This window comes from Aotus nancymaae, unplaced genomic scaffold (assembly GCF_030222135.1).
Source record: "Aotus nancymaae isolate 86718 unplaced genomic scaffold, 86718_ANA_hifiasm-v0.15.2.pri h1tg000003l, whole genome shotgun sequence".
In the NCBI taxonomy this organism is placed as follows: domain Eukaryota; kingdom Metazoa; phylum Chordata; class Mammalia; order Primates; family Aotidae; genus Aotus; species Aotus nancymaae.
In genome coordinates, this window is record NW_026988414.1 from 40,410,846 (window position 1) to 40,432,142 (window position 21,297).

General features: G+C 37.2%; 1 non-coding gene across 1 annotated transcript; it reads left to right on the forward strand.

The window, feature by feature from the left end:
- Window positions 1-20,848: 20,848 nt before the first annotated feature.
- Window positions 20,849-20,978, forward strand: LOC135277418 (small nucleolar RNA SNORA51). Its single transcript, XR_010345018.1, has one exon. It is a non-coding gene; the product is annotated as a small nucleolar RNA SNORA51 (small nucleolar RNA).
- Window positions 20,979-21,297: the final 319 nt, after the last annotated feature.

The window sequence follows — 21,297 nt, forward strand, 5'->3', positions numbered from 1 at the left end:
AATGAGCTATCACCTCACACCTGTTAGACTGACTATTATTAAAAAGACAATCAATGACAAGCATTGGTGAAGAGGTTGAGGAAAGTAAACCCTTATATACTGTTGGTGAGAATATTAATTCGTATAGCCATTATGAAAAATGGTATGGAAGTTTTTCTAAAAACTAAAAGTAGTACTATGATATGATCCAATAATCCCTCTTTTGGGTAAATACCTAAAGAAATTGGAATCAGTATGTCAAAGAGATATTTGCACTGCTATGTTCATTATAGCATTATTCACAATAGCCAAGATATGGAATCAGCCTAAGTGTCCATCAATGGATGAATGGATAAAGAAAATGTGGCATATATACAAAATGAAATACTACTAAGCTTTTAAAAGAATGGGATTCTGTCATTTGCAGCAATATGAATGAATCTGGAGGACATTATGCTAAGTGAAATAAGCTAGGCAGAGAAAGACAATGTATGATCTTATACATGGAATCTGAAAACTTCTATAAGGTTGAACTTATAGAAGTAGAGAGTAGAATGGTGGTTACCAGGGGCTGGGGGAAAAACTGTATAAATGGGGAGATGTTGGTCAATAGGCACAAAGTTTCATTTAGGTATAAGGAAGTTTTTGAGATCTATTGCACAGTAGGGCAACCATAGATGACAATAATGTGTTGCATATTTCAAACTGCTAAGAAAGTAAATTTCAAATGTCTTATCACAAAAAGTGATGGGTATCTTAGCTTGATGTAATTACCCCACATTGTATACACATATCAAAACATCACATTATATACCATAAATAAATATAATTATGATTTGTCAATTAAAACAATAGTAGGCCAGGCACAGTGGCTCACACCTGTAATCCCAGCACTTTGGAAGGCCAAGGTGGGTGGATCACAAGGTTGAGAGATCAAGACCATCCTGGCCAACATGGTGAAACCCTGTCTCTACTAAAAATACAAAAATTAGCTGGGCATGGTGGCGCATGCCTGTAGTCCCAGCTACCTGGGAGGCTGAAGCAGGAGAATTACTTGAACCTGGGAGACAGAGGTTGCAGTGAGCCGAGATTGCGCCACTGCACTCCAGCCTGGCGCCTGGTGACAGAGTGATTCTCTGTCTCAAAAAAACAAAACAAAACAATAGTAATACAAAATAAATGAGAAAAAACAGTTAAAGACATAATGTCTGAAAACTTCCAAAATACATTATGTTCCAAAATCTCAGTAAAACCCTAATACAATAACCTCAAACAAGTCCATGCCCAGACATATCATGATCAAACTGCTCAAAATCAAATACTGCCCACCTCCCCAAAAAACGTTTATGAAAGCAGCCAGAGAAAAATTGCACATTATATGTAAGAAAGCAAGAGACCAAGAGGTCAGAAAATGGTAGTACATTATCTTTTAAAAACCTAAAAGGAATGATCATTCCAGATTTCTACATCCAGTCAAAACATTTCTTAGAAATATATGTGAAATGAAGAAAAATTAAGATAATTAATCACCAGCACATCTGTTCTAAAGCAAAATAGAAAGAAAGCTGTTAATATTTGAAGAAAATTATATCAAAGAAAAACTTTGAACTTAAGAAAGGAAGATAGAGCAACAGATGGTAAATGTGTTGCTAATTTTATCTTTTCTCCTTAAGTTCCTTAAAATATACGTAATGATTGAAAGAACAAATTAAAACATTGTCTGGTAAGTCCCTTCTCACCTATAGCTTTATTAGGTAGAGCTGGCAAATAAAAATTGTGGATATTTATGAAGTACAACATAATGCTTTGATATACACATACATTGTGGAATGATTAACACAATTAAGAATTAACATATCCGATTAGTGGATCCAAGATGGCTGAATAGGAACAGCTCTGGAGTGCAGTTCCCAGTGAGAACAATGCAGAGGGTGAGTGATTGCCACATTTCCAAACGAGTTTTTACCACCCACAGACCAGGAGAATCTCGGGCGAAAAGCACCATGAGTTTCCAGCATGGCTGTTTTAGCTGGCGCTGTGGGTTTCTGCACAAAACCTCACAGAAATCAGGGTAGCCATTTCAACCGGCACCTGGAACACCTGGGAGACAGAGCAGCCCATTCAAATGAAAAAGTGGGGGCTGAAACAGGGAGCCAGGTGATTTGGCTTGGGGGGGTCCCACCCTCACAAAGACCAGCAATCTGTAAGGCTCTGGATTGAGAGTTTCGCAGCAAGTGCAGCCGGACCTGGGACAGTCTAGCTCAGTGTGGGGAAGGGTGTCCACAATTACCGAGGCAGTCCGCTACTATTGAGGTAGTCTGCCACTACCGAGGCAGTCTGCCATTACTGAGGCAGTCCACCATTACTGAGGCAGAATGCTACTACCAAGGCAGTTCTAACTGTACCTCTGTAAACAAAACTGCAAGGAAGTTTACACAGGAGCTGGGCAGAGCCAGCAGCAGCTCAGTAACACTTCTGCTGGCAGACTGTGACTAGACTAACTCCTTGCTGGGCAAGGCATCTCTGAAAAAAGGCAGCAGCATGTCAGGAACTTATAAATAAAGCCTCACCTTCCCAGGACAGAGCACCTGGGAAAAGAGGTGGTTATGAGTTCCACTGCAGCAGACTTAAACATACCTGCCCAGCAGCTCTGAAAGGAAAAATGGATCACCCAGCACAGCACTTGAACTCCTATAAAGGACAGATTGTCTCCTCAAGCAGCTCCCCGATCCCAGTATATTCAAAGAAACACCTCATAAAGGAGAGCACAGGCTGACATCTGGCGGGTACCTTCCTGGGATCAACATAACAGAAGAAGAAACAGGCAGCAACCCTTACTGTTCTGCAGCCCCCACAGGTGATCCCCAGGCAAGTAGGGTCTGGTGTGGACCTCCAGCAGTCCTGCAGCAGAGGGGCCTGACTGTTAGGAAAAAAAACAAAAAAATCAGAAAGAAATAGCTTCAACATCAACAAAAAGGACATCCACTCAGACACCCTATATGAAAATCACCAACTACAAAGACCACAGGTAGATAAATCCATGAAGATGGGAAGAAACCAGCGCAAAAAGGATGAAAACACCAAAGACCAGAACGCTTCTCTTCCAAGGAGTCACAACGCATCACCAGCAAAGGACCAAAACAGATGGAAAATGAGTCTGATGAATTGACAGAAAACAGGCTTCAGAAGGTGGGTAATAACAAACTTCTCTGAGCTAAAAGAACATGTTCTAACCCAATGTAAAGAAACTAAGAACCTTGAGAAAAGGTTTGACAAAATGCTAACTAGAATACACAGCTTAGAGAAGAACATAAACGACTTGATGGAGCTGAAAATCAGCACGAAAACTTCACGAACCATACACAAGTTACAATAGCTGCATCAACTAAGCAGAAGAAAGGGTATCAGAGATTGAAGATCAACTCAATGAAATAAAATGAGAAGGCAAGATTAGAGAAAAAAGAGTGAAAAGAAATGAACAAACCCTGAATAGACCAATAACAAGGGATGAAGTTGAGGTAGCAATTAATAGCCTACCAACCAAAAAAAGTCCAGGTCCAGATGGGTTCACAGCCAAATTCTACCAAACATACTAAGAGGAGCTGGTACCACTTCTTCTGATACTATTCCAAACCATCCCAAAAGAGAGAATCCTTCCCAAATTATTTTATGAGACCAACATCAACCTGATACCAAAACCCAGAAGAAACTCAACAAAAAAAGAAAACTTTCAGGCCAATATCCATGATGAACATAGATGGAAAAATCTTCAATTAAATACTGGCAAACCGATTGCAGCAGCACATCAAAAAGCTTATCAATCACGATCATGTAGGCTTCATCCTGGGGATGCAAGGCTAGTTTAACATACACAAATCTATAAACGTAATCAACCACATAAACAGAACCAAAGACAAAAATCACATGATTATCTCAATAGATGCAGAGAAAGTCTTCAATAAAATTCAACAGTCCTTTATGCTAAAAACTCTCAATAAACTAGGTATCAATGGAGTGTATCCCAAAATCATAAAAGCTATTTATGACAAACCCACAGCCAATATCGTACTGAATGGGCAAAACTGGAAGCATTCCCTTTGAAATCTGGCACTGGACAAAGATACCCTCGCTCACCACCCCTTTTCAATATAGTATTGGAAGTTCTAGCCAGGGCAATCAGGCAAGAAACAGAAATAAAGGGTATTCAATTAGGAAAGGAGGAAGTCAAATTGTCTCTATTTGCAGACGACATGATTGTGTATCTAGAAGACCCCATCATCTCAGCCCAAAATCTCCTGAAACTGATAAGCAACTTCAGCAAAGTCTCAGGATACAAAATCAATGTGCAGAAATCACAAGGATTCCTATACACCAATAACAGACTTAAAGAAAGCTAAATCAAGAGCAAACTCCCATTCACAAGTGCTACAAAGAGAATAAAATACCCAGGAATACAACTAACAAAGGATGTAATGGACATCTTGAAGGAGAACTACAAACCACTGCTCAAAGAAATCAGAGAGGACACAAACAGATGGAAAAACATTCCATGCTCATCGTTAGGAGGAATCAATATTGTGAAAATGGCCATACTGCCCAAAGTAATTTACAGATTCAAGGCTATCTCCATCAAACTACCAATGACTCTCTTCACAAAACTGGTAAAAAAACACCTTAAACTTCATTTGAAACCAAAAGAGAGCCTGCATAGCCAAGACAATTCTAAGCAAAAGAACAAAGCTAGAGGCATCCCACTACCTGACTTCAAACTATACTACAAGGCTACAGTAATCAAACAGGTACCAAAACAGAGATATAGACAATGGAAAAGAACAGAGGCCTCAGAGGCAATGCCACACATCTACAACCATCTGATCTTTGACAAACCTGGCAAAAAAAAACAAGCAATGGGGAGAGGATTCCTTGTTTAATAAATGGTGTTGGGAAAACTGGCTAGCCATGTGCAGAAAACAGAAACTGGACCCCTTCCTGACACCTTACACTAAAATTAACTCCCGATGGATTACAGACTTAAACATAAGACCTAACACCATAAAAATCCTAGAGGAAAACCTGGGCAAAAGCATTCAGGTCATAGGCATAGGCAAGGACTTCATGACTAAAACACCAAAAGCATTGGCAACAAAAGCCAAAATAGACAAATGGGATCTAATTAAACTCCAGAGCTTCTGTACAGCAAAAGAAAGAATCATTAGAGTTAACTGGCAACCAGCAGAATGGGAAAACAATGTTTGTAACCTACCCATCTGACAAAGGGCTAATATCCAGAATCTACAAAGAACTTAAACAGATTTACAAGAGAAAACAAACAAACCCATTCACAAGTGGGCAAAGGATATGAACAGGCAATTCTCAAAAGAATACATATATGAGGTCAACAAATATATGCAAAAATGCTCATCATTACTGGTCATTAGAGAAATGCAAATCAAAACCACATTGAGATACCATCTCATGCCAGTTAGAATGGCGATCATTAAAAAATCTGTAGACGACAGATGCTGGAGAGGATGTGGAGAAATAGGAACACTTCTACACTGTTGGTGGGAGTATAAATTAGTTCAACCATTGTGGAAGACAGTGTGGGGATTCCTCAAGGACCTAGATATAGAAATCCCGTTTGACCCAGCAATCCCATTACTGGGTATCTACCCAAAGAATCATAAATCATTCTATTATAAAAACACATGCACATGTATGTTCATTGTGCCACTATTTACAAGAGCAAAAACCTGGAACCAACCCAAATGCCTATTGATGATAGACTGGTCAAGGAAAATGTGGCATATATTGACCATGGAATACTATGCAGCCATAAGAAACAATGAGTTTGTGTCCTTTGTAGGGACATGGATGAATCTGGAAACCATCATTCTCAGCAAACTGACACAAGAACTTCAAACACTGCATGTTCTCACTCATAGGCAGGTGTTGAACAATGAGAACACACGGACACAGGGAGGGGAGCATCACCCACTGGGGTCTGTTTGGGGGGGTGCTAGGAGGGCCAGAGAGATGGGTAGGTTGGGGAGGGATAACATGGGGAAAATGCCTGATACAGGTGACGGGGAGATGGAGGCAGCAAACTACATTGCCATGTATGTACCTATGCAACAATCCTGCATGATCTGCACATGTATCCCAGAAGCTAATGTACAATTAAAAAAAAAAACAATTAACATATCCATCACTTCACATAGTTATCTTTTGTTTTTGGTAGTGAGAACATTTAAGCCCTACTATATTAGAAAATTTCAAATATACAAAACAGTATTATTAATTACAGTTGCCATGCTGTATATCAGATCTCCAAAACTTACACATCCCAATGAACTGAAATTGTGCTCTTTGACCAACATCTCCCATCTGCCCCCTCTATCAGTCCCTGGCCATTACCATTCTTTTCTCTGCTTCTATAAGTTGACTTTTTTAGATTGTATATATGAATTAGGCCATGGGGTATTCATCTTTCTATATTTACACATGGAGCCTTAAAGGCAAGCTTAACAACTCTGGGATCATTGGAGGAAGATTTAATATTCGATTATCTTGCATGTGCAATTGGAGTATTCTGCAGAATTATGTATCATTGTGTTTCATGCATTTGATAAATAAATATTGAGAATTTACTATTTCCTAGGCACTATTCTAGGGATCTAACATTGAATAAGAGAGACATATCACAGATCTTATTTATATTTGTTCCCTGGATTTTCCCAAACCAGTGTGGCCAACAGAAGTGATGATTATATTAAATTACTCTAGGTAAAGAACCCTTGCGATACTGTATTAGAATATAGTAAAAGCAACACATTCTCCATCATGGTTTCAATGTAACCAGAATTTTCAAACATCATTATTCTGTGGTTCTACTTCATTTGGCTTTGGAAACCTCATAACTGGGAATTTTCTCTCAATTCTAGCACATAACTGATACCAAGATATGAGGCAAAAAATCTCTAACAATTCATATTCAAGTTATTCACAGTAGTTTGGTTCGCAGTCAAAGGTGAAACTTGAGCCAACTTGGAGTGCCACTGGCTGAACAGTAATTGGTCTCAAGTCAAGAGTTGAAAGTTTAGCCAATTACTTTGAGTTACAGTTGATTAGGTTTCCTGCCAATCATGTAATAATTCTGGGATTGCTATCATGACTCTAGATACTGAGTAAATTGACTCATCTATTTAAACTGTTTTCAACTATTAAGTTTGGGGAAGATGGGTATACACTTACATACATAGGTTTATGTGTGTTTCGTAAATGAATATGCAGAAAAATAAAATTTCATACAACAGAAACACTCATTTTTATGTAACCAACGTAGGAGGTGGCATAATATTTTTAAAGTATTTATAATGGAATGAATATGGCTTGAAAACCGCCTCTGCCACCTTACCAACTGTGATATTTTACATAACTATTTAACTTTTTAAACTTCTGTTTTCTAATTTGTAAAATTTTAAGGCTTATTTTGAAGAGCAGTAGCATTTAGGGAAGGCACATGTGATGCATGCCTTGACATTATTCTCTCAGGTTCTTCCATGTAGCAGGAACAAGTATTAATCTGTTTGCATTGCTATAATGGATTAACTGAGGCAGGGTAATTTATAAAGAGGTCTGGTCAGGCTCAGTACGTCACACTTATAATCTCAGCACTTTAGGAGGTCTTTGTGGGAGGATCGCTTGAGGTGAAAAGTTAAGAGATGCCCAGGCTAGTAGACCCTGTTTCTACAAAAAAAAAAAAAAGAAAAAAAAAAAGAAAAAAAAATTAGCTCGGTGTGGTGACTTGCTCCTGTAGTCCCATCTACTCAACAGACTGAGGTGGCAGAATAACTTGAGCCTAAGTGGTTGAGGCTGCAGACAGCTGTGATGTACCATAGCCTAGGTAACAGAAAAAGACTCTTTCAAAAACAACAAGAAACAAACAACAACAACAATGAAGTCATTTATTTGGCTCACAGATCTCAGGCTATACAAGAAAGGTGGTACCAGCATCTGCTCGGCTTCTGATGAAGGCTTTGGGAAGCTTTCACTCATGGAGGAAGGTAAGGGGAACCAGTATGTCACATGATGAGAGAGGAAGCATGAGAGAGAGAGGTGCCAGACTCTTCAACAACCAGATATCACGTGAACCAAAAGAGTGAGAACTCACTCATTACCACAAGGAGGGTACCAAGCCATTCATGAGAGATCTTCCCACTGACTCAAACACCATCCCCCAAGGCCCCACCTCTACTATTGAGGAACATATCCCAACATGAGATTTGGAGAAGACAAACATCCAAACTATATCAGAAAGTTGGCTGTCAGTGGTTCTGACCTCCCTAAGTTAGGGCTCTTTGATTAGAGTAGGATATGGAATTTTTATTCTTTCTTGACTTCTCATAGTTACTTGAGAACATTCTAATTTTTTTGATCTCCTTAATTACATGTGGAAGAGTAAGGTCCAGAGTTCAAGATTTTGATCCCTATTCTACTCAGTGTTCTCTCTGATACTTAAATTGATACTTTAACCAGTTTTAAAACAGTTGTTACTTCAGCACGAATTCTACCTATCATAGGAATAAGGATGCAGTTTATAGGGAGGGTCTATGTTATTTTTCCTCCTTGTTTTCACTGTATTTTATGTTTTCCTTGCTCAGACCACACTTATGCAATCGTTAGCTCTCAACTCATAAGTGAGCACCTATTACTGGATTTAACTGAAGTGATTATACAAAGGTGTTTTATGTATTTTTCATAATTTCTGATGTCACTCTGTGAATGTTCCTTATTTTTTTAGCAGATCCATCAGTTGGCTCTGAAGCCGGGACTTTAAGATGCCAGTTCTGGATTTCCCAGATCTTTCAGGGACTGTGTAGACAGTGAATATTTTCATAATATTAAGATACAGTATGTACATAAAAATAAGCACAGAACAAGCTTAGCTTCTTTGGGAAATAGCAGCAGGGTAAACTAACATTTATTGAGAGTATGGGAGATAGAGTTCTAAAATGCTCCTATAAGGTTTCCCAACTTAATACCCAGGACTGTGAATATTATGAGAAACATCTTTATCCACTCATTGATTGATGGGCATTTGGGTTAGTTTCATAGTTTTGCAACTGTGAATTGTGCTGCTATAAATATGCATGTGGAAGTATTTTTTTCATATAATGACTTCTTTTCCTCTGGGTAGTACCCAGTAGAGGGATTACTGGATCAATGGTAGTTCTACTTTTACTTCTTTAAGAAATCTCTTCACACTGTTTTTCGTAGTGGTTGTACTAGTTTACATTCCCACCAGCAGTATAGAAGTGTTCCCTTTTCACCACATCCATGCCAACATCTATTTTTTTTTAATTTTTTGATTATGGACATTCTTGCAGTAGTAATGTGGCTTTGATTTGCATTTCCCTGACTATTAGTGATGTTGAGCATTTTTTCATATGTTTGTTGGTCATTTGTATATCTTCTTTTGAGAATTGCCTATTCATGTCCCTAGCCCACTTTTTGATGGGATTGTGTTTGTTTCCTTGCTAATTTGAGTTTCTTATATGTTTTGGATATTAGTCCTTTGTCAGATGGAGAGTTTGTAAAGATCTTCTCCCACTCTGTGGGTTGTCTGTTTACTGACTCTTCCTTTCATTGTGCAGAGCTCTTTAGTTTAATTAAGTCCACTTATTTATCTTTGTTTTTGTTGCATTTGCTTTTGAGTTCTTGGTTATGAAGTCTTTGCCTAATCCGATGTCTAGAAGGGTTCTTCTGATGTTATCTTCTATCATTTGTATAGCTTCAGGTCTTAGATTTAAGTCCTTGATCTATCTTGAGTTGATATTTATGTAAGGTGAGAGATGACGATCCAGTTTAATTCTCCTACATGTGGCTTGCCAATTATCCCCCAAATTGTGGTGTACATATATGATGAAATGAATTAATAACACAGCCACCTAGATGGAACTGGAGACTATGATTCTAAGTGAAGTAACTCAGAAATGGAAAACCAAACATTGTATGTTCTCACTTATAAGTGAGAGCTAAGCTGTGAGGATGCAAAGGCATAAGAATGATACAATGGACTTTGGGGACTCTGCAGAAAGGGTGAGAGGAGGGTGACGGATAAAAGACTACAAATTGGGTTCCGTGTATATTGCTTGGGTGATGGGTGCACCAAAATCTCCCAAATCTCCACAAAAGAACTTACTCATGTAACCAAATACCAGTGGTTCCCCCAAAACCTATGGAAATAGAATATAAAATGAATAAAATCAAGCATTGTGCCAAAAAAGCAATATGATGAGAAATCACAAGTGTTATTATGCTACTTTTCATGGCAAAAAGGATTTTGCAAATATATTAACGTTACAAATCAATTGATCTTGAGTCAATTAAAAAGGAGATTATCAGGGTGAGCCTAATCACACGAGCCATTTAATAGCATAATATATATTTTTTTCCTGTCTTGTGGAAGAAGAGACAGAGAGAATCAAAGCTTGTGATGAAGGACCTTATGCAAGGAGATCTAGGAGCCTAGATTGACCTTCAGCCAACAGTCAAAAAGATAACTGGGACAACCATAAGGAATTGACTTCTATAACAGAAATGAGCCCAGAAGAGGACTCCAAACTTCAGATAAAAATGTGGTTGGCTAACACTTTGATTTTAATCTTGTGAAACCCTAAGAAGAGAATTCAAGTAAGTCCTCCTGAACTTCTCAACTAAAGAACAATGTGTTAATAAATAAGGGTTGTGGCCAGGCATCGTGGCTTACGCCTGTAATCCCAGCAGTTTGGGAGGCCGAGGCGGGTGGATCACAAGGTCAAGAGATCGAGACCATCCTGGCCAACATGGTGAAATCCCATCTCTACTAAAAAAATACAAAAATTAGCTGGACGTGGTAGCGTGCACCTGTAGTCCCAGCTACTCGGGAGGCTGAGGCAGAAGAATTGCTTGAACACGGGAGGCAGAGGTTGCAGTGAGCCGAGATTGTGCCACTGCACTCCAGCCTGGTGCCTGGCGACAGAGTGAGACTCTCTCAAAAAAATAAATAAAAATAAACAAATAAATACATGAATGGGGTTGTGATAAGTCATGAAATGTGTGGTAATTTATTACAAAACAATATATAATGATACACATACCTATCTGGTAGCCATATATTGTCCTAAGTATTTTCCACGTGGCATTTAATTTAACTTAATTAACATGGCAACTCCATAAGAGACAGATCCTTTTAACTATTTTGCAGGTGGTAAACTGAGGCTCGGATAATTTATGTGACTTGTCTAAGGTCCCATAGGCTATAAGTGACAGAGCCCAGTTTGAGGAGTCTTTGGCTATTCATGTAAGTGTAAGCAGCTTTCATTAAACTATTCTCAGAAGTCTGTCAGAATAGCTAGCAAGGATACCATTTATCTAGGGACCTAAAGAAACACATTTTAAACTGAACTGCCTGGTAATACACCGAAGGCAAATCAACCCCAAAGCCTAAAATTGTTAATTTTCTGTGATTCCTCACTGTTTTATTTACTGTAATATGACCTTAACCTAGTCTTGATATTTGATTTCTGAACAATGAGTCGAGAGTTGCCCTCTCTATGTAGTGATACTTTATTGTTGTCAAAGACTTGTCGTTTAGTCCTTCATATTTTGCTCTGCCTACCTGGAATAGTGCTAATTTAGGTAATAGCCTATTTATAGTTAAATGCACCCACTAAGTTCCCTTTACCCTTCAAATTAACTAAAAATAAACAACTTCCTACTTCTTATACCGCATGAAATTCATATTTTGCTTTAAATGTAATTTTTCAGCAAAGAGCCTAGTGAAGTTCACTTAAAACTAACCAGATCAGATGTTAAATTGTCCACTTGATCATCTGGGTCACAGGCATATAACCCAGTCTGACTGAGTTATAACAATGCTCAGAAACAGAAAATACAGTCAAAAGTTATCATCAAAGTCCAATTAAAATTCAACAGTTGTTTTTATAGATTTTCATATGATAATATTGTTTTACCTTCTAGTACCAATATTTCATGTCATTTACAAATAAAATACTATGCACTCTATGAATCATGCTTTTATCTTAAACATATCTAGAATGAATCTCTATGATTTTAAGAATATAAGAATACACATTTTAAAAAGATTTTACCATTTACTGTAAATAATTTAAGACAACTTTTAGATGTGTCATATGAGTGTGTAACTCAATTTTCATGATCCAGGTGGCCCAAATTAGTCTTTTTCATAAATTCTTTTTTTAAGCTGAAATTATTCTTTCATACCTAGAGAACTCTATCTGATGTTCTAGAAAGAAATTTCAATTGAATTTCACAATGTAGACAATTTCCTACATTCTTCATTGTAGATGGCGATGAATAAATCAATATTTGCTTACTAAAAACAAATGATACAATTCAAGGAAATATATTATTTTGAGTCCTGATTCAAAGAAAATAACTAAATGTATCAACCTCTTCTTGATTTAAAATATGTATTATTTGCATAATTATAACATCTTTGAAATTAATCATGATTAGGGGCCGGGCGTGGTGGCTCACACCTGTAATCCCAGCACTTTGGGAGGCCGAGGCGGGTGGATCACGAGGTCAAGAGATTGAGACCATCCTGGTCAACATGGTGAAACCCCGTCTCTACTAAAAATACAAACAATTAGCTGGGCATGGTGGCGTGTGCCTGTAATCCCAGCTACTCAGAAGGCTGAGGCAGAAGAATTGCCTGAACCCAGGAGGTGGAGGTTGTGGTGAGCCGAGATCGCACCACTGCAGTCCAGCCTGGGTAACAAGAGCGAAACTCTGTCTCAAAAAAAAAAAAAAAAAAAAAAAAGAAATTAATCATGATTTTCTTCATTTAATATTTAAACATAAGTATTTTCTCATGTTACCACAGTCACCATAAGCATCACTCTATGGCTGTATAATTTCTGACATATGCTTGTATTGGAATTTGTTAATAATTTCATTATGTTTAGGTGTTTAGAACATGGCCAATTTTCCCCTATGACCATGACAGATGTTTAAATTGACAAATAATAGTTGTATACTATTATAGGGTACAATGTAATGTTTTGATATATGTATATAATGTACTTCGATTAAATAAAGCTGCTTAACATATCCATCACCTTGCTTACCTATGATTTTTAATGATGAGACATTTGAAATTTATTCTCTTATTTTGAAATACATAATACACTATTATTGGCTGTACTCACCCTGGTGTGCAATGAATCTAAAGGTGAATATTTCCACATACATTAAAAAAATTCTTCCATTTTGAAATGTCACTTTTCATTAATTCTGACTCTGATACTTCTCAGCATGACATCTCCACTTATGTAATAAGCAAAATTCATTGTACACTTTATCTTCTAGGACTTGATTTGTGCTTCATTTTCATTTTTTTTTCTAAGCCAGCTTTCTCCATCCCCTGATACCGATGCCTCAGCATCCAGTGATTAAATCCTGGCATTCCTATCACAGCCCATCTCCGTCACAATGTTTCCTGTTTTGCAGTATAACTACTGATTAACTTTAATTACAATCATGACCACTCTATAGCAGAGGCCAAAAGGATGATTACACATCATGTTTCATAATACTTTTTAGTCAGATGAAGCTTCAGTGCAGCTACCCTGTTCAAATAACTATTCTGCATATCATTATATAGAGTTCAAATGAACTTATTTTATCCACTCCCACCCTTAGTCATCTTACTACAGTTTAGAAAATATATATATATATATATATATATATATATATATATTTTTTTTTAGATGGAGTTTTGCTCTTGTTACCCAGGCTGGAGTGCAATGGCGTGATCTTGGCTCACCGCAACCTCCGCCTCCTGGGTTCAAGCAATTCTCCTGCCTCAGCCTCCCGAGTAGCTGGGATTACAGGCACGCGCCACCATGCCCAGCTAATTTTCCATAATTTTTAATAGAGACGGGGTTTCACCATGTTGACCAGGATGGTCTCGATCTCTTGACCTCGTGATCCACCCGCCTCGGCCTCCCAAAGTGCTGGGATTACAGGCATGAGCCACCACGCCCGGCCGAGTAGAAAATATATTGACTCTGGACCATGAGTCTGTAGGTAAAGTTAACAGTTATAATAATGAAAAAAATGTATCAGGTTATTCTGTATTTTTCCTGACTTAATTGATTAGATCACTCATGGGCCATCAAGACATCATTAGAAAGTTTTTATAAGATTTAATTATTTAAGTGGACCCAGTTATAATTATTATAATTTATTGAATATGTGCTATAAGTGTAGTACTATGCTGAGTTTAACATATCCTATTCAACTTTTACACAGACTCTGAATTTCTATTTTAAATATGAGGGAACTGAGTCTTAGAAAAGTTAGGCAACTGACTGAGGTCATTTCGTTGTCCAGTAGCAGAGCTCAGATACAAACTCAGTTTTATATCACCTCCTGAGCTAAGGCTCTAAACTTGTGGTTTCATATAGAAATTTATTTGAGGGGTGCTTTACAGAGATGGTTGTATTTTGTTAAATACAATATACGAAGGTCATACCATTGTGTTTTTACTCACTCACTCACTGACTTTACAAACTATTTATGGAAGACTCACTTTTTCATAAGCAGTAAGTATTATTTGTAACTTCATTCAATGTTTAAGTTCCTGCATTACTGTTACACAAGAAGGTAGTTCAAATTACTTGAAAAGGGTTTGCACATTTTCTCTGTGGGACCTGAGAGAAATCTTTGGTACAGAGACTTCAGAATTAAAGTTTATTTTCCTGGGGAAGAGCATAATAGATATGAGATTTTACTGTAAGACTTATTAAAAGTCTGGAATACCCTGAAGGTTGAGCCCTTTCAGATAAAGTTCTACTCAAAGAAGGCTGGAGATTTCCAAAAAAACAAAACAAAACAACAGCGAAACATGAAGGTGGAAGTTTTGTGGCTGTGATGCAATTACTCACAGAAGTGTGGGTGCAGCAGCCAAAGGCATTGCAGAAGTTGAGGATATTCACTCTCCTCTCAGGTCACATGCTATCTGCACTGGGGAATCATGGAGGGTGATAAATGTGGTAAGAGAGAAGTTGAAACAAAGAGCTAAAACCAGACCACTTGGCCAGATGCCTACTCCAGATCTCTAATTGTATCTTTAACAGGAAAAAGAAAATTGTATGTTTACTTATATCATAAATCTGAAGAAGAAACGGTTATACATTCTGCCCCTTAACCTCTTTTTTCCTGTGAGAAAGATTCAATCTTTCATAGAGTATGCAGAGTATTTATCAAGGGTTTAGCCAGAAGGTTCCCCAAGAACTCTAAGGAAATATGTATGAAAAGGTAAAAGAAAGTAGTAACATTAAAGAAAATGATACAGAAGGAGAAATGACACGTGCATTTTAGAATCTTGTGATCCCATTAAATACTTCATTGATTTAGATTGTCCATCCCAAGTGGGCATCTTACCAAACATATTCAGATATTTGTAACTTTTCAAAATCTCAATACTAGATTACAGAATGGGTAATAAACCTTTAAAAAATAACTTTATTTATATTAAATAGATTTTTAAAGTTTATTGTGGAAAAATCAAGGTCAAGGATAGATTTGCAAATGATAAGGAAGAGATCTCTCCACATTCTAGCCAACAATTTATCATTTTGGATAATAAATCCAAAAAGCAATGTTTTCTAGTTTATGGGTGATAATTAAATTTATCACACCTGCTAGTGAGGCTTCACTCTTTTCAGTTATTTATAATCCTTTTGTATTTCATACATGCAAAGTGCCAATTTTATTGATCAAGGTGATTATGTGGATTTTTTTACCCTCTGACTTGATAGATTTCCTTATTTTGAACCATCTTTTATATCCACTGCCTATTTATGTCATGTGTATTGTGCTAGGTGTTGAAGATTCAAAGGTGTATAACCATTCTATCTGTAAATCTTAGTTCTTGGAACAAAATCTATCCTAAATTGGAACACGTCTCACTATCTCCACTGTTAATAGCACAGTGTCAAGCACTATCACCTGTTGCATAGGCTACTGCAGGGGTTTTCCAAATAGTCTCCCTCCTTCACTCTTGTTCATTTGGTGATAGACCAACCATCAGAATGGGTAATAAAATTAAATTTCCCAAAAGAAATGATCCCAATCTTTATCCCATTCCTATTTTACCCATACAAAAATTTACTCATCTCCAAAAGCCTTGCCTTCCCAGAAAAATAGAAGGTGGAGGTATACATAAGAGATTCCATCATACCCTTTATTTAGGATAGTGTATCTACCCTGGAGATTTACATAAAATGGGCAAGCCCAGTGACCCTTCCCTGAGAAATTCTGTTCTAGGTTGAAGGACTATGGTTGACTCACATAGTAAAGTGCTGTCCAATTTTCTCAGCAAACCTTCTGATTCTTTAGATTACATAGGAAAAAATATTTAATAATGATAATGATAATAATTTACAAGGAGATCTTAGCCTCTCACAGATACCATGGAATTACAAATGTTCCCATCAATCATAAATAGAACTTATTAAGATGCTTTTCTTTCTTAACATAAAATATAATGATTTATATCCCAATAAAGCAAGAATACTCAATTCCCTGGGATCACTGCAGTGGGATTTCTGAAATCTTTAATGCCTTGCCCTCTTGTTCTATTCATCTCAGAATTGTTTTTGTTTTCATTTTACTCATAGAGGCTTATACTCGTTTAGTTTTCATCTCAATGGACCTATTTCTTTTTTTTTCTGACTTGCCAAGCTGCTACTGTTAGGTTTGCTCATATTAATCCTGTGGGGTCAGAATGACTGCTTTGTTAAAAATGATTGCATTCAGACATAACCACGGTGCAAAAGTTCTCATATACATAGAAGGTAGGCTGTTACATACCATTAAGGTGACTAGAGGAGCCTTCTTACCTTTTTGTTATATTATTTTCCTGAATATAGGTGAAAACAGGTAAGTATAGAATACTACACTCATTCTTGCTTCTTCAAATGCTTCCTTTCTGCATATGCTCAGCTTTAGATGTCACATTATTTACACTTAGGTATCTTTAATAGTAAATAACTTTCAGTGTAAGCAAAAATTTTAAATAGTCTTCTTAACTAAAGAATTTAAAAAGTATCACCTTCTAGGGATTTAAGTAAAGCTTAAATAAAGTAAAACTACTAGTCTTGTATTTAAAATAAAGTGATATGTCTCTTAGCTTTTTGCAGTATAGTTCATCGAAACAGCATCCTTTCACTTGATGTTGTGGAATTCATACTTGTTAAAAATGTAGTACCTCCCAGTGTTTGTTACAAAGATTTAGACAGTTTGTCTGCACTTATTAGCATGCACTTCTGGTGAAAGGGGAAGGCTAGGCTTGAAAAGCCAGGGTTAAACCAAGTTGAATTAAAATGACATTGTAAGAAACATCACATTTTGCTCTTTAGCATGAGTAAAAATTCATAAGTTGAGTGCCTATGTAGCTAAATAAATCTAAACTAATTGTAATTACTGTACTATACTCATATTACCACTGGAGACTTCAAGTTTAGTTTCACAAATTTAGAGTGCTGAGATCCTTTTAGAGAAGCCCGCAAACCTAACAGTGCTTTTTTGACAGTAAGTCATTAGAGGTCTACTGGTCATTTAAAAGCAGAGGTATTTTTCATTTGCATAGCTGTCCGGGTATGCTGCTCCAGTAATACACTGCCTGGGTGATTGCATTTGCAAATGTGTTAGAGTATTCAGTTAATGTATGCTATCTGAAACATGGATGGGAGAAAAAGCCCAGGCTGTTTTTAAACCTAATAGACTTTGAAAACCTGGAATATAATTTGAAGCTGAAGCCTCCAGGGACGTGAGTTCTGCAATAGCCAGTTGCAAACAGTTTTTTTTTTTCTTATAGAAATCTTTCACAAGAATAGCTGCAGCCCAAATATTGGCCTGTCAGAAAGTCAAAAACTGTGTCAAGAAGTGATTTCAAGGAAGTAGAATATGAGTTCAGTGTGTGGCTTAGAATCAGACAGACCTGGTTTCTGATCTGGGATCCACTGTTTATTAGTCAAGCACATTTTTTAACCTTGCTGAGTCTCAGTGTTCTTATATGTAAAATGGGAATGATACTGCCAGTCTCATAAGGTTGTTTTAAAGATTAAATAAGATAATCATACGTGCACATGTTCCTGATGCAATTGATTGTTGTGATTGAAGCTACCTGGGTTTTCTATACACCTATAAATCATCCTCTGAGGTCTCAGAGAGGAACTTTTCTTTACAATGGAAAAATGTTGTCTGCATAATTATCTCTGTGGCAGAGCTCCTCTTACCAAGAGGAAGCAAGAAAGCATTGTCCCCAAGGATCAGGGTCATACTAAGACCATATGTTTAAACCTGAGCTCCTGTTCTTCCTCTCCATGAGTGCTAGTGCACATTCCTGCTTTGCTGCAGGAACTCCCAGAGACAGGATGGTCCACTCCATAGCAGAGAAGATTCCATGCCAAGATGGCTGGATCTCTGGAAGATAAAGCTCATACGTTACTCACACGGCCACCTCCCCCAAATGAAGCCTGTTTCAAGAAACCTGGGTTGGGTGGGCTCTTTTTCCTTTTTCCAATACTCCTGCCTCTTCTCAGATTTAGTGCTGACCCAGTGTAGAAGACGGTATTTTCTGACATCAATTTTAGTTCAGGGACACCGTTGCCCCTACCTGCTGCTGAGCATTGGTTAGCATTACCCTGTCCTGCCTCAGTACATTTTTCCTAACTTTAATCTTACTATCTCAGTTTCTTCCCTTCCATGAGGACCCTGAGCTCCAAATAAATTAGTATATCATCTTCCCAGAACTCTGCACATGAAGATAGAAAAGCTCTTTACAAACACATAGAAGATGGGCTTCAAGTTGACATTCTGAATCAACTTCTATATTATATGTTGAAAGTTCTAGCATAATTTTCATGTTCTAATTCATCAGTCATCCTCTACATTATTTTACCTAATTGCCAAATAAGTATTATGTGTGGGAAATATCATCTCTATTTGATACGTGAGGAAGTTGAAGCACAGTTCAGTTAAATGGCAAGATCATCTAACTAATAATTGAGAGAACTAGGAGCTGCACTCAGTTATTATAAATCCAGCAATTATTCTTCAGAAACACAGAAATCTATTTTTCTTTGGTCATATTTAAAATAGTAGTCTATATATTAGAAATACACTTGCCTATTTTTCTATTTTTTATTAAATAATTTTAAGATAACTTTTTAAAAGCAGATTGCATTGCTGAAACAGCTATGTATCAACATTAATTGAATATAAAGTGATTTGAATAGGTTGAGTATCCCTAATCAAAAATCCAAAATCTGAAATGCTTAAATGAGCATTTTTGTTGAGCATCATGTCAGCACTCAGAAGGTTTCAGAATTTAGAGCATTTTGAATTTTGAATTTTCAGATTTAGGGCTGCTGAATATAATGCAGATATCCTCAAATCTAAAAAAAAAAAAAAATCCAAAGTTCAAAACATTTCTAGTCCCAAGAATTTCAAATATGGGATACTCAACCAGTATTAATAGAGACAAATTTGAAGAAATAACATCACATTACTTATTCTCATTAAGCACTACTTAATGTAAGCCTGGTTCGTTCTTCTGCTTAAGAATTACTTGCTCCAAACTTCTGGTACTTCTTACACCAGAGTCTGGAACTCGCTCTGCTTGGACATCAAGCAGTCTTCTAAACGCTTGCCTTGGCCTCAATGTTTTCCATCTATCATAAGTTTGCAAATGGTAGACTTATGGCTTTAGAGATGATATTTCCCACACATAATACTTATTTGGCAATTAGGTAAAATAATGTAGAGGATGACTGATGAATTAGAACATGAAAATTATGCTAGAACTTTCAACATATAATATAGAAGTTGATTCAGAATGTCAACTTGAAGCCCATCTTCTATGTGTTTGTAAAGAGCTTTCCTATCTTCATGTGCAGAGTTCTGGGAAGATGATATACTAATTTATTTGGAGCTAGCAAGCCCGTTCTGCTGATCAGTACAACATACTTAGAAAGAACATGAATTTGGAGCCTGACAGATAGGTGTTCATAATTTACTCTTCACAGACTTTGACAAATTACTTAAACTCTTTGAGTATAGTTTTCTCGTTTGTAAAAATAATTAAGGTGAGTCACTAAACTGAAAAGTTACTGTTCTAAAAATGAAATACTTGCCTGTTTGACTCCAAAACCAGTGCTCAGTCCACTAGATCATGCCACCTCCAGGGATTTCTCTCTGGCTCTTGTGTTCTAATTTTCAAACATAAAGTTATGAGGTAGCAATTCAAAGTCTACCGCAGCCCTTGTCCTGGGATTCACAACCCTTTAAACGTCTCAGATCAAGAATTCTATTCCTTGATTTACAGTATGAAATTTTGAATATGCATATTTTCCTTGTGAAAGGAGTCACAAATATCCTCAGGTTTTCAAAGGAATCCTTGCCAAAAAAATGTTAAGAATAATTTTCTTGTAATCTAAAATATTTTCTGACTTTCAATAGTGAATGACTTATGCCTGAGAGGGGAACCTCCACGTAGTTCTTGGTTTTGGTGCTAGTATCCCAAATACTAGCACCTGATAACCTGCTATAAATCAACACATATTTAGAGTCCAAAGACTGTCCCTAGACACTCATCCCAACATTCCTGTCCAGGTTAATATTATTCCAGTAATAGAAGAGATGTGTGGTATAAAGGGAAAACTCTTCAAAACCTAGTACAATTTAATAAAAACATTGATAAAGTAGAAAAAAAACCCTTCCATGCTTCATTTTTGGATGTAGAGTCATTGCTTTAAAAGAGCCATATAGAAGCCTCCTGATGCTTACCACAGGCTGTGTTCTTACACTGACTGTATGAAGAAGAGGTAGAGTAAACCTACTCCATATACACCTCAGCTCAGGCCCTGTGTCTGGTCTGTATTGTGAATGGGGGAACATAGAGAAAATGAAAAAAAAAAAAAAAAGAGCAAGATAGGCTGGGTGTGGTGGCTCATGCTTTGGGAGGCCAAGGCAGGCAGATACTTGAGGTCAGGAGTTCAAGACCAGCCTGACCAATGTGGTGAAACCCTGTCCTACTAAAGATACAAAAATTAGCCTGGTGTGGTGAGGGGCCCCTGTAATCCAAACTACTCAGGAGGCTGAGACAGGAGAATGCTTAAACCCAGGAGGTGGAAGTTGCAGTGAGCAGAGATCATGCCATTGCACTCCAGCCTGGGCAACAAAGCGAGACTCTGTCTCAAAAAAGAAAACAACAAAACA